The sequence below is a fragment of the Corvus brachyrhynchos genome, unplaced genomic scaffold (assembly GCF_000691975.1).
Source record: "Corvus brachyrhynchos isolate BGI_N302 unplaced genomic scaffold, ASM69197v1 scaffold194, whole genome shotgun sequence".
Classification (NCBI taxonomy): domain Eukaryota; kingdom Metazoa; phylum Chordata; class Aves; order Passeriformes; family Corvidae; genus Corvus; species Corvus brachyrhynchos.
Window position 1 is genome coordinate 4,226,399 of NW_008237890.1, and position 13,882 is coordinate 4,240,280.

The following is a 13,882-nucleotide window of genomic DNA, read 5'->3' on the forward strand; positions in this document are numbered from 1 at the left end:
TTTCCCTATTGTAGTTACTGTTTTCAAGAGAGCAGTTTGGCAATCCTGAAACTTTAGCCTTTATTTCTAGTTATAAATCAGAGAACCATCCCCTTATGTTGAGCGTTGCTATATAAAATCTGTTTCTTACAAGTTTTAAGTTGTCCAGTGTATGAAATTTAAGAAATTGCAAGACACATAAATTTAAGGTTTTTATACTCAAGTCAGTGACTTGCTTTTAACATAATGCAGACAGGATACTGAAGTGTCAAGGTTGAGGGTGAAGGTAACAGAGCTATAGTAAAAATTATTTCCATTTTTCGTTCTTCAGCCTGAGACAATAGTGCAGAGATATTTACAACTAGTGTGATAAAAACACCTTTAAATACCTAATGGAAAGATCAGAAATAATTCAGACATATACAGTATTTGTGCATGGATTTGCAAGTGGACTATCAGTGCTCTGATGCATATTTATTAAAGAAGCTACAGAATTTCCCTGTTGCAGAGGCCAGAAACTTCTCAGTATTTAGGGTCTCAAAATGATGCTAACAAAGATTAAAGGGTCAATATGGGCTTTCTGTGAGTTGTGTCCCCATTGATGACACTTTCCCAAATGAGAACTCAGTGCACTGTAAGACCAGCATACGTCCTTTCAGGTATCCTGTGTCCCTAAAATATAACTGTGATTAAAGACATTAAAGATAATGATGACTAGGATAACCCACCTGTGGAAATAAACAATAATTTGCTTCCAAAAGTTATGGAGGAGTTTACTGGGTATGTGAGTCCTCACTGGCAGCAGACCTTTTATTACTAACATCTCACTTTTCCTTGCACCTGAATTTCTAACTATCTATTAACAGTTGGATATGTAAATATGAATGGTGGCTCTGTTCTCTGTGTTTCATGTTTTTTTCAATTGACTGAAATCTGGCAACACAATCCTGGAACAATCTACCAACACTTCAATGACTTCTGGGAAACTTTTTTTTTAATGTAAGAAAAAAGTGATTTCACATCCACTACACATGCTATAGTAATATCCAATCAAAAAAATTTCTCATTGCCTGAGGACAGTGTGGAAACACGGAAACCTTGATGGAATAATCCATTCACATAAATAAAGAGAAAGGTATCTGTTTGTCTCCTTCCCTCAGTGTCTGCCAGCATAAGAGTCAGAATAACCACTCCAGGCCCATAGTCATGAGGTCCGTTCAGGGCCACCCCCACCTCCTGCTGATGGTCCTGGGACTAACCCTTATGGGACCTTAGCTGTGGTTAGGGGATAGACCTCACGGCTTTGCCAAGGGCTTCCCTCACAGTCAGACACTAAGGGTCCTGGCCCCACAACCAGTATGGCTTCATCCACCATTGTGTCCCATGGAGCTCATTTGTCAGGGACTTTAGTCCAAAAAGGGTCCAGACACAGCAGCAGGTCACAGCCCCATGGGCTGGCCTTAACCCATTGTGCCCAGAGCAACCCCTGCCCCTCAGTTCAGCAAAGGTTTTAATGAGGATCCAGCAAAGGGAATAAGGTTTAATCAGTCAGGCAAGCCTAACCTTTAACACTGTGTAATGCCTTACCTGCATGACAGATACTAGCCCTTCCTCAGCAGTGATTTCCTGCCCCTCCACTATGGCCAGCTGGGTGTCCCCTCAGGCAGACAGCAAAGCCCCCTGTCCCAGGACTCAGGTTTACTGTTCATTGCTCTGGAACAGCACTGTGGAAATGGCAATCTCACAGCCATTGCTGAGATGCCCTTGCTAGGGCTCCAGTAGAGTGCCCAGTTAGTCACCAATGGCACTGTCTGGTTCATGGAGCTGGTTATGAGAACTGGCTAGGAGGGAGTAAGTCCTTGTATCCCACTCCATACTGTCATACTCCAGATGGCCAGGGAAGAGCCGCATGGAGCTGTGAGAACTCCTGAACCTGGCTGTCACTTTGGAGAGGTACCTGATGGAATGCAAGAGAGAGCACCAGAGGCCTTGAAGAAGTCCAGCCACAATTTCTTCTGCTTGACACTCACAGAGGAAAAGCTTGTGGAGGTGGGCACCACCCAACCTCATCCCACACCCCAAGAGTAGGGATGCAGATGGTAGGGAGGATCATGCTTCTGCTGTGTTGAGAAATGCCACTAGAACAACATTCATGCCCAGACCACTGCAAAGGCAGTACCGTTGGGAAGCATCAGCACGAGCACTCTGCCACACAATACTCTTTGTCTTATCCTTTTGGGGCAGAAGCACTGTCCAGTCCACTGTGCCCATAGTTTTGTGGCCTCCAAATTTGGATGAATATCCAGATGTTTACTTGGCTGCAACACGCCTCAGCCAAGTTAATTGTTATGAGTGGGAGCTCTGATGTTCTCCTTAAGGTGAACTATGGGACCTGGCCTGGCAGAGACTCCTGTATATCTGCCTCTAAACTCTTATCCTCAGGCTGCATTGGCTGGAGGAACAGAACTCTAGCACTAACTGCTGGGTGGGATCCTTGTGCTCATTATCCCCAGCTCCCAGTTAATCTTCCGTTATGGTGCCATTCCAGTCTTTCTGCTTTCTGACTCCGAAGAATTCCTTTGCCTTCCAAGCTTTGGATTTAAAACCCATTCAGTGAAAACTGCAACCAAAATTAGATGATTGTCCTCTCACTATCACTCATTAAATAGGCTCTTGGGTTTTGTCATCTTCCCAAAGGATAATTTACTTGTCACAAAATCACACCTTCAGATGTCAGTCTTCTCATTGAGTAAGACAGAGCTGAAAGATCTTGGAGAGTGAAGTGCCATTTCTCTGTAAATGCTCCATAAAAACTAAGCTCCACAAAAGACATGACGGTTTTCTGACATTGTTGTACCCATGCTGTACTCAGTCTATGGATATATGGCAGACTGGCAGTCTCTGAGTGCTGAAGTTTCTAACTTCTTTAAAGAATGAGAGGTATTTTTAAAGTTGCAGTGGTGCAAATTTATCTTTCTCTGTGCCCAGTAACTTTGCGGGCAATTATTAAGGTCAGAGCTTATGCACCCTTTCTCCCTCTCCATCCAAAGCTAATGGACAGTTTTCATCTGGTTTTAGTGTTGCATGGGGACAGCACAGCCTAGCCTTTGACCAGTATGTGTGTACTCCCTGAATTTAGCACTTGGTTGCCTTGGCACATCGCATCTGCACAAAGCTTTATGAACCCACAATAGGGGACATTTATAGAAGAGCTCTCTCTGAAATTTTCAAAATTCAAAAGGAAGAAATGGAAAATTCTTAGATAATTTGCAAAAGGATAAAAATATGGAATATTTGCGTTGAATATTAATATGAACCTGCATGTGTTCATAACCCAATAGTTGCATCTAGCATTTTTCAGTGTTTTTTCCAGGTAGCACTAGTATTCAATCAAATGAGAACCTAATGGCTGGCTTCTTTGAATCTCACAATTTCTATGACTCTAAATGGTAGGAGACAGATTTTTCACTCATTTCCATGAAGTGGTATGTTCTTTTCAGCACATCCTCCATTTCTTTAAATAACCTTTCCCCTCTGGAAGTAATTTTCTTTTCAAAACTACTAGAGCCAATTCTATATGATGGTCCCTTAGTGGCATACCTAGAACCACAAATGTTGTATTACACACACTGAGAGGTAAACTTATGATATACTCATAGCTGGCATTGTTTGCTGCATAAACACTAGACTCAGACAAAAAAAGATGGCCAACTGTGACATACAGAATAGACAGGAAAATAAGACCACAGATCGCCAGCTGACAGGTATGTCTATGGAAACTCAAGGTGAAAATCTGATGCAGATTATGTAATTACTAGGCATCTAATTATGCGCAGCTGGTTAATATTCCTACACTATACACACACACACAAATGATTCCATTTTTTCTACCATAAAATTCTGGGTGAGTGAATTTATTAATTAGTATCTAGTCTCACTGCTATTTAAATTTTGGTCAAATAGAATTTATCCTCAGAATTTAGTGTGCTGTCTGGTTTCTGTTGAATAAAAAATGATTGAAATTGCTTTGAACAGTTATCTTAGCTACAGAAAAACCAAAACCATTTTATTCTGGACAGATTTTGGATATGGTACTATTATTTTTTCCCCTCTGGCTAGAAAAAAGCCTCATTAAGAAATAAGAATGGTTACAGGATCTTAACAAAGCTGAAGTTTCTGTGATTACAAAGAATAAATTAATCTAATGACCATGCAAATTAATTTCTTTTTTTTTTCACATTTTAATTTTATATCCTCAGCTGGTGTATCAAGTAGAGAAAGTCTAAACCCTTCCATTTTTTGATGATGGCAATTTTCTGGTTGCCTTCATAGCAACAGATATAAACAGAACTCTTCAGCTGGAAATCTGATTACACTTTAGGAACCGTATAAATGCTAATTTTTTTTCCTTACAAAATCCTACAGTTCATGCTCTTGTAATACAGAAATTTATGGCACTGTCTGTTTACATTATATTCTGAGGGTCTGATCCAACTCCTGTGTAACCCTACAAGAATGCTTCAACAGGCTGAACTGGAGTACAAAACTGCCACAAAACCAGATCCAAACATTCCCAAGCTTTGCAAAAGTTTGGAACTTTTTCCAAATTTTTGACTCAAATCCATCTGCAGTTAAACTACAAAGTAATGTCTTGGTTTTATCTTAGACTGCAGTGTGTACCCTAATTATGCAAAACTTTAGCAAAGAAAATTAGGCTAATAATGACTACAAGGAGCTGTAATTATGCCAAAGAAAATACTGCACGATTTTAATTGGCAACTTATTTTAGGAAGCCTATTGATATGTTTTGACATCAGTGAATGTTTCATTCAAATTTTATTTTATTGTTTATCCTACTATTTCTAAGATAACTGGTTAAACTTAGGAAGACAGTTACTATTGCTATTCAGTTTTTTTCTTGAGAACTCAACTGGCACTAAAGACATAAGTACCCACCTTGCCAATTCTGATTAGTTTTCTGAGTATGATAATTTCTTAATTGCTCTGAGTTTGAATTAATTATATCAATGATCTACCTTTACTTGTACAAATCTTTATCTTTCTTCCCACAAAATATTTAGTGCATGGATGGGTTAAAATTTTATACTCTGGACAAGATATACAAGCAGAAAAACTTTGAAATTTCACATTTCTTGAGCAGTTTGAATTTGATACTTTCATCGGAAAGTAGGAATTCATTGAAAAAAGCCAGACATAAGTAAGTATTTACAAGACAAATTGAATCTAGCTGTCACAGTTTTGAAACTCCTTACTTTTGCCAACAAACACAAATCTTTGACACAGAGAATAAGCATGTGGAGTGAGTAGGAGTGCTTTTTAACCTGTTTTTTTTCTCATTCTGTTATTAAATATTTGCAAATGACCACCAGTTTTTTTTTTTTTCTAAAATGAACCAGTAGGCCCTGCTAAAATAGCTTTTTATAGCCATAATTTCACCCATGCATAAGGTTTATATTTCTGAAGATAAAGGAGTTCCAGTGGTTTATGACACTGAATGTTTTAAGAAAGCCAATGCCGTAAAAGTCCCTAAGAAAAGGGTTGTTGGGGCTTCTTGTTTGGTTGGTTGGTTGGTCGGTTTTGGTTTTTTTGGTTTTGGGTTTTTTTGTAATCATTCTTTGTAGCTCATATTAGCATCCTTAGTAGAGGCCTGTCTCTCATTTTCATCGCCTATCAAGAGTCCTATCTGAGCAGCAATTTTAGATACATTGGAATGAATAATGTATGTTTGGCATGGAGTCATTAATTAAGATTAAAAGCATTACCTTTATCCTGACTACTTGCTACTAACACAAGTCTGTGGTCCTGCAGGAATTCCATGTATAGAAAAGTGTCTGTATCTGTTCCTGGTTATATTTAGAAATTACTGAATCTACAGAAAAGTGATTCCTTTTTATTTAAGGAGAATGTCTTTGCAAATCCAAAATGTTTAACGTGGTTGTTGATTTTAAACCATTATAATTTTGAATTAATATACATCTACCTTAGAACCCAAAGGCAGTTGAAATGCTGTGCAAGTTCATTTACAAGACAGCATTTCTTAGAAAACTGGGCAATACATAGAATAATATTGTTGTATTCCTGGGTCTTCCAAAGGAAAGAGAGACATTCATTGTAGTACAAGAACGCATGATATTGCCTTCATTGAGATGGTGAAGTTAAAACAGGCAGGGAAAATTGGAGAACTGTTGAAGAAAAATTTAAAATATTATTTTTAGAAATATGCTGGTAGAACTGCACAAAATACTTGCCTTGAGAATATTTTTTTTAGAAAAAAATTCAGTATGTGGAATATGTATTCATTAAAACCTGATTAAATTCATAATTTCACAATGCATCTGCTTTTTCTCACAATTCAGTGTTCCACTTTCCCTCAGATAACAAGCAATTTTTTCAGTGTTATAGATTAGGTTCATTGAGATTAGTTTTAAGAGTTTGAGGATTTTATCCAAACCAAACACCTAAATTTGTGGAGTTTCACTTATCAGTAATGAGAGGTGGTTCCTTCTGATATCCAGGTGATCAGAGTACTGACACTGACACTATTTCTTATTTTCTCATTCATAAAATTAGGATCATTACTCCTTTGTAAAAACATCTGATTTACTGATCAAATATGCTTTGTAGAATGCATTGGAAGAACAAAAACTGAACACCCAGATTCTGGGGGAAGACTTGAACCTTACCTGAAATGGTGCTGTAACTTATAAATTATAATTATAATCAAAAATGAGCAAAAGAAGTATTGAGTACAGTGATACATTCCACTTTCCATCCAAATTCAAAGAAAAAATGTTTTTCTTTCCTTTGAGGTAGACAACACTTCCCCAAAAATAGAAAAAAAAGAGTGGGTTTAGATAGCTTTTTGTTCTACTTAGATAAACAAAAAGATGTTGAACTGTGGAAACAACAGACTTAGCAGTCATGTATGTTCTCTTTGTGGGCCAATGGCCTCTTGAAATTTCAAAATAATTTGAAAACCCTGAGAAACAATGGTTCAAAATACAACTAGTGAGCACAAGAATTAAGCAGGATCTCTCTCGTGAATAACAAGAAGGATCTAGGCAGTCAGCTCACTGACTGTTATGGGGAAAAAGAGAAAAGTGTGCTAGAATTAGGGCCTAGGCCTCTTTTTACTGTGAAAATCCATGAAAATAATAAATCTATAACCTTAGCATTAATATGTAAGGCAATAAGATATTTCAGCTATTTTTTTTCCCAGTACAGCCAGGAAAAAAGGACTTCCATCTGTAAAATGGCTGCTTGCAAAACCTACTATTGTTTTAGGTCTCTTTTAGCAGCAAGTGGGAGCTAAGTAGTACCCTTCACTTTTAAGAGCTCTTTGCAGAGGCCAGCAGACAGTCCTCTACTATAGTGTATCACCTACCAATAACTGTACTGTCATTTTTTTAATTGATCCTGATACTGTGTTTTCCATATGTAAGTTTGGGGTTTTTATCTACTCAGAGAGCAGACAGAAAAAATGCCTTCAATATCATATCTGAGAATAGTTCTTTACTGTGTCTATGTGCTTTGCTTACATTGAGTTCAAAGTTTTGTAAGAAGAAGCTGTACAGTAAGCTGAAACACGCTGCTGTGTTGTCAAGAAAAGAGCAAATTTCGGTACATGTAGCTAGCGAAGAAAAAAGGTAGGCGTAAAAGGAAACAGAACATGAAGAGAGTATAGTATCTGGGGCCAAAAAAATGTGCTCCAAATGATAAAATTTACTTTGGGATAGAGGTCCAGCAGCCAACTTGGTAGAATTGTGGCCTGCTTGAGAACTTCTTCAAAAGTTTATAGCAGAGAAAGTGTGTGTGTGCACGCCACACAAATCTGAGAACAGAATCACCTCCAAATGTCAGGGAAAATAAATGTATGCAGTTCTAATGCACATTACCTTTCAAGTTTTTATTTATGCACAGTGAACAGTTATAAAAAACCTTTTAATTTCAGTTGTCACTTCAATTAATGTACAAATCTGGAGTAGCACTGTTTTCTTCATTTTGGCTTGGCCCCAGTTGAAACCACAACTACCATTCTATATATCTTGGCTTGCAGAGATTCTGGCTTTGAAATTTTTATGTCCTGTTTGTGTTCTCTTGTTTTGCTGCCAGACTACCTATTTGCTTATGTGGAACACCCTCCTCCATTCCACTTCTTGTAATGATATGACAATTGATGATTGTAATGATGTGACAATTACTAGGTGCTGATGTAATGCCACAGGCACTGAGAAAGAAACACTAAGTCTTAATATTGTAAAAGCAACACAAATAACAATAAGAGAATATACAACTATTAAATCAGAGAGATGATGCTGCCCAAAATGTACAGAATCAGAACTACATTTTTGACCAGTTACAAGTGTAAAGGAATGCACTATAATGTAGAAGTCTCCTAATGAGAACAGCCATTATGAACCTTTTATCTCATGCCATGTTCAATAGTGAGAAAATTCTTTGTAAGCTGTTTGTTTCTACATTGAAAAAATCCCAATAAGATAGTTGTTGAAATAAGTGCTGAAATGGAAAGTGAAACAAATGCTTTGTTAATGAAAGTGGAATAATTTTTATGCTATGGAGGGACAGTCCTGTTGCAATTTACTAGAATATAAAGCAAGAAAAGCCTAAAGGCTTTGATTTCACAATTTAAATATGTGCCAGAAGCTAATAATGACCTAATATTGTGTTTTACTTTGGAAATTGGGCCCCAGATGCTTGAGGATCCCATCCTGAAGGTGCTTAGTATTTCTCTGCTTACAGTCTACCAACACAACATACCCAGAAACAACCATGCTTGTTTATATCATGAGAGATTTTTTTCTTATGCTGAGTTACTTAGTTTTGTTATTATCATATTTAAGATAGTCTGACCTTCTGGTATATATTTTGTTATTATTATGCTTTTAGATATATAATACTTAGGACCCATCCAAGAAGTGCATTCTACATGTAAAGATCATTAAGTACACCAGCGCACGAAACAAAAACACTGTAGTTCAGACACTAAGCAACTGCAAGCATATATACAGTCACATCCTCCACAGGGTGCATTGAATTTCATTATTTGACCAGTAGAGATCATCATGAATATGGAAATATAAAATAGAAAGACCGTTTTCCTGTAGAGTAAAATGGAAAGGAATAATTAGAGCTGTTGCTTTGCCAAATATTAATCTACAGCAAAAGGGTCAGCAAACTAAAGGAGAAAAAAGTAATTTTTCCATAAGCAACATGATACAATATGTGATATATTTACAGCAGGATGTGAATGTTTGAGGCTATAGGTTTGTAATGGGGAGATCATTTCTCCTTCTTCACTGATATAGTATTTCAAACAGTGGATTATAATTTTTGGACAGTGTTCAAAAAGTATAAAATTCAAAGACTGATGACATAAGTTCACTTCGTCTATGGTTTCATTTAATAGGTCCTGGCTGTATATTTTTTTATATATATAACTATAAGCCAGTTCAGTTTATAGAAAATGTACTCCATTTGCAGTTTCTTGATTTTATAAATGAGCTATTGTACTTTTGTTAGAGTGTATGTCTTTTTGTGTGTACCTATCTAACTATACACAGATATATACATATTTATCTTAGAACACTCATTGTTTTAAATTTTAATCATGAACAATAACTGCAAAGTGCTTAGAGTTTCAAATGTTTTCTTGAGTGCTGCAGAAATAAAACCAGAGAAGTTATAGCAAGGTTTAGCAGAGATCGAGTGCTTAAAGGTACAGTGTTTCATTTTGCTGTGATAATCCTTGAAATATGTCTTACCTTCAAATCAGTTAAAATGCTCCTAAAAAAGAAAAAAAACTAGGAGAATATTAGTTCAAGGATAAAAATGAAGAGCAGAAAGAGGTTACTCTGTCTGATTCCTCTGAGCTTCATATCCGTCATTTACACAGATACTACACCTTTAGCATTTACTTCCCAACATATTTTGGAGCAGACCATGAATGCATATCACTGTTTTTGGTACTCCTTCCAAATCTCACACACTCTGGACAACTTCATCCAGGGCACTTCCTGGAAGCTTGCTCAAAGAATTCTCTTCTCATGTTACAGTCTGGCTTATGTTCCACGTGAGAAACATTGCATTTGGAACTGACTGCAGTTTGGTTTCTAATGAGAATTGTTGACCTATGAAAACTGCACATGCAGATTCAAAACTAGATCTACAGGACTTGGGAAAGTCATAGGATCATAGAAAGGTTTGGGTTGGAACGGACCTCAAAGATATCTAGTTCCAACCGCCCTGCTATGGGCAGGGACCCCTTCCACTAGCACTAGACCAGGTTGTTCAGAGCTCCATCTAATGTGGCCTTGAACACCTTCCGGGATAAGACAGACATAACTTCTCTGGGCAACCTCTTTCAGTGCCTCATTACCCACATGGTAAATATTTTTTTCCTAATAGCTAATCTAAACCTACTCTCTTTCAGTTTAATGCCATTCCCCCTTGTCTTGTCACTCCATGCTCTTGTAAAAAACTCCTCTCCATCTTTCTTGTAGACTCCCATTAGGTACTGGAAGGCCACAATTAGGTCACCTTCTCTTTTCCAGGCTGAGCAATCCCAATTCTCCTAGCTGTTACTCACAGCAGAGTTGCTCCATCCCTCTAAGCAGCTTAGTGTACCTCCTCTGGACTTGCTCCAACAGGTCGATATCCTTTCAATGCTCATAACTGTTCCAAAATATGCATTGAAGGTTTTTGCTTCCTGAGTCCCTATCCTGCCATCCATACACTCAAGAGGTGTGGAAAGAGAGGTTGTCACTGAAGACTGAGGCAAAAAGATTGTTGAGTAACTCAGCCTTCTCCTCATCTGTTCTTTCCAGTTTCCAGCATTGATTATCAGGAGGGTCACTTTCTTTGACCTTTTTTTATTTAACATAAAAATATGTTAAATAATAAATAAAAATGTAAAAGACCTTCCCATTCTTTGAATCACTTACCAAGTTCAGTACCAGCTTCACCTTGGCCTTCCTTACCCCATCCCTTCACAACCAAACTTCATCTCTATACCCTTCCCAGGTCACCTGTCCTGGTTTCCACTACCTATATGTTTGCTTCTTTCCCTTTAGTTTGATGAGCAGTTGCCTACTTGTCCAAGCCAGTCCTATGTGTTAAGAAAGCCTCAATGTTTTACCATGTGTGGCCAGTCTCATATGCAATTGTGTTTCACAGAAAACTTATTTACTTATGTTTATTCTCCCTTTTGAAAAGACCACAGATTTACTTCTATTCTCAACCAAACATTTTGGTACTTTTTAAAAAGATCTAGCTGTTGGAATCATTCTTTTGAGAATCTCAGTTTTTATCAGAATAAGACTATTTCTCCCCATGTTGCAAAATTTGGAGGTATCAGCTTGAAAGCTTACAGTAGGTATTTTGAAAATCCTACAATGTCTACATCAATATTCGAAGGACTGCTCACTTTTACTGAGCATTGGATGTTCAGCCTGAGTTCATTGTTGATTTGTAAATTCTCTTTTGCACCACACTGTGTTCTGTACTCTTTTTATCCTGAGACAGACTGTATGTTTCCTGTTGAGCCAGAGGAATATTACCACTCTGAAGCAGCTCCTTATCACTCTCCAACGAGGTGCCATTATAAAGATGAGTGACAGATGGAGATACAGACATGTCTGTATCTCAGCTCTTAATTTCCTGGACATTTTTGAAAAGGAGAGTAAGAAGCAGTTGGATATTAAGTAAAAGTTTAAAGGAAGAAAATTCACTGTCACTAAAAATACAAAGTGTTTTAATATGCAATATAAACTTAAAAAGGAGAATATTTTCCTTTATAATACACAGTCTGTATAATTGGAAAAGCAAGTCATTTCAAGACTGTGCTGCTTCTAAACAGTAAGACAGTAATCAAATTCGTTTACACAATCTGTCCTGAGACAGAAAAAAAAACAAAATAAAAATACAGCTTCTGATTCAAAATCATATTATTTAGAACCTGGGAAGGAATGATTTTAAAACACACGCCACACAGAAGCACTCATGTATGTTGATTTATTTTATTTTGGTTTTTTTTGTTGTTTTAACTCTGCCCAGTATGGCTTTACCTACTGTTTTTACTCTACAGGAAAAGCAAACCAGAAAGGAAAATATTTTAGCTAAGAATAATAGGAATTCCTTAAAGGGTAGAAAAAAATAAAGATGCCCAAATTCACAGCTCTGACTACAAAGTGACACACCTTTTCTCTAATCTGTGGGAACAGTAACTATAAAATGATTAAAAATCAAGGCTTTTAGCAAAGAATTTAAGAAAAGCTTCCCACCTTCAGCCATGTGCATTTCAAGGTTTTAGTTTTGTCTTCATAAAAAGATGATTTCTCTTTTTTTTCTTTTGGCCTTCTGTTCCTTATAATTAGGGAATATATTTCCTCTTTGAGGTATCCCAAAGGCAGCCAAGACCTCTCACAAAGTTTCTTGCAGAGCTTACTAAAACCCTACTGTGCAGCCTATACCTGTCTCGATGCTTTTTTTAACTGATCTTAAGAAAAAGAACAGAATACATTTCACAAAATAATCAGTAGCCCATTGCATTAGTGTATTGACAAATGTAAATTTTTAGCACCTAATATTTCCTGCTATGCATCTTATCAGACAGCAGTGTACTAAGGTCCTGAACCAGTGACATGGCGCAGCAAAGACAGAGACTTGATCTGGGGAAACTGCTCTGTTCCCAGGCCCTGGACTAGTGGGGGTGGGAGTCTGTAAAAAGCACTTTGCTTAGGGGAAGGAACAAGAGGCATTACAAAGCAGATGCTCTCAATCTCCAAAAGAAAGCTGCTATAATCAGTATAGGGGGGGTGCAAAAAGCTCAACAAAATTCTTTTACCTCAGTGTATAAAAGTAAGAGGATTGTCAAACTGGATAGGCAGGAGTCTATCACACCAAAATTTATTATTCAAATTTAAAGTAAAGCTTTGTTTAGGTTTTAATGAAAGCAAGAGAACTTTAACAACAGAAGCACTGTGCTTTCTCTCTTTCGCTCCCTTTCCACATTCAGTTCCTCTGCCCCTGCACCTGCTTCCAGTTTTGGCTTCTTGGCAGTGATGCTTAAAGAGACATCAGCTGGCAGTGGCAAACTGTTAAAAGCTCCCCTGCAATGCAGCTTTGCAAATGCCAGCCATTTATTCACTGGTGCATGCCAGCTTAACACAAGGTCTCTTTTCCTCTCGCTTCTCTGCTCTCAGGTTTCAATTCCAAACAACAGTAAGGAGTCTGAGTCATGGCCTAGCTGTGTGAGTATCCATTAAATGTGGTCACTGCTATCTGTTGTCGTAATATTTTGATCCAAAGGGTGTTGCCTAGAATTTAAAGTGTAGCACTGTTTCTTCTTTGCAGACGTAGCTGTTGGACCACAAGTTTTGTTTTATTTTAATGTTTTGTCCTTTTGAACAGATGGTGGGGATAGCTAAGCTGCTAGACCCTGGAATTATTTTTTTGACTTTGTATCTTTCCTCTTCTGCTTTTACAAGTACATAATGCTGCTGAAAAAAGAAATATAGAAAAAAATGGAGACAAAGAAAGTGGCAAGCAGCTTGAGTATTCAACACAAGCCAACTGTTTCTGTGCTGCCTTAGAGATCACAGTTCACTCTGATGTCCTGTGTCCCAGTTTAAATTCAGAGCTGTTAACAACATGATATTCATTAGACTGACTCCAGAATTCTAGGTGTGGTAAGATAAAAAATTCTCCCCAACAGGACATTTTTCAGTTAACTGCATCACTTTAGCAGAGAGTGAGAAAGTGCCACAGATGTGCAAAAATTCCACAGTATATTTTCTTCGGAAATTTTAAGTTTATCTTTAATCTCTGTTGTCTGAATGTTCTTTCTAGGCCATCTGGGGAGATA

General features: G+C 37.5%; 1 long non-coding RNA gene across 1 annotated transcript in view; it reads left to right on the forward strand.

Moving 5' to 3' along the window:
• The first annotated feature begins 13,161 nt into the window (after positions 1-13,161).
• Positions 13,162-13,882, forward strand: part of LOC108446379 — a 41,704-nt gene continuing 40,983 nt past the window's right edge. Inside the window, exon 1 of the long non-coding RNA XR_001861553.1 lies at positions 13,162-13,268. This is a non-coding gene — a long non-coding RNA (uncharacterized LOC108446379). The remainder of the gene's footprint in view (positions 13,269-13,882) is intronic.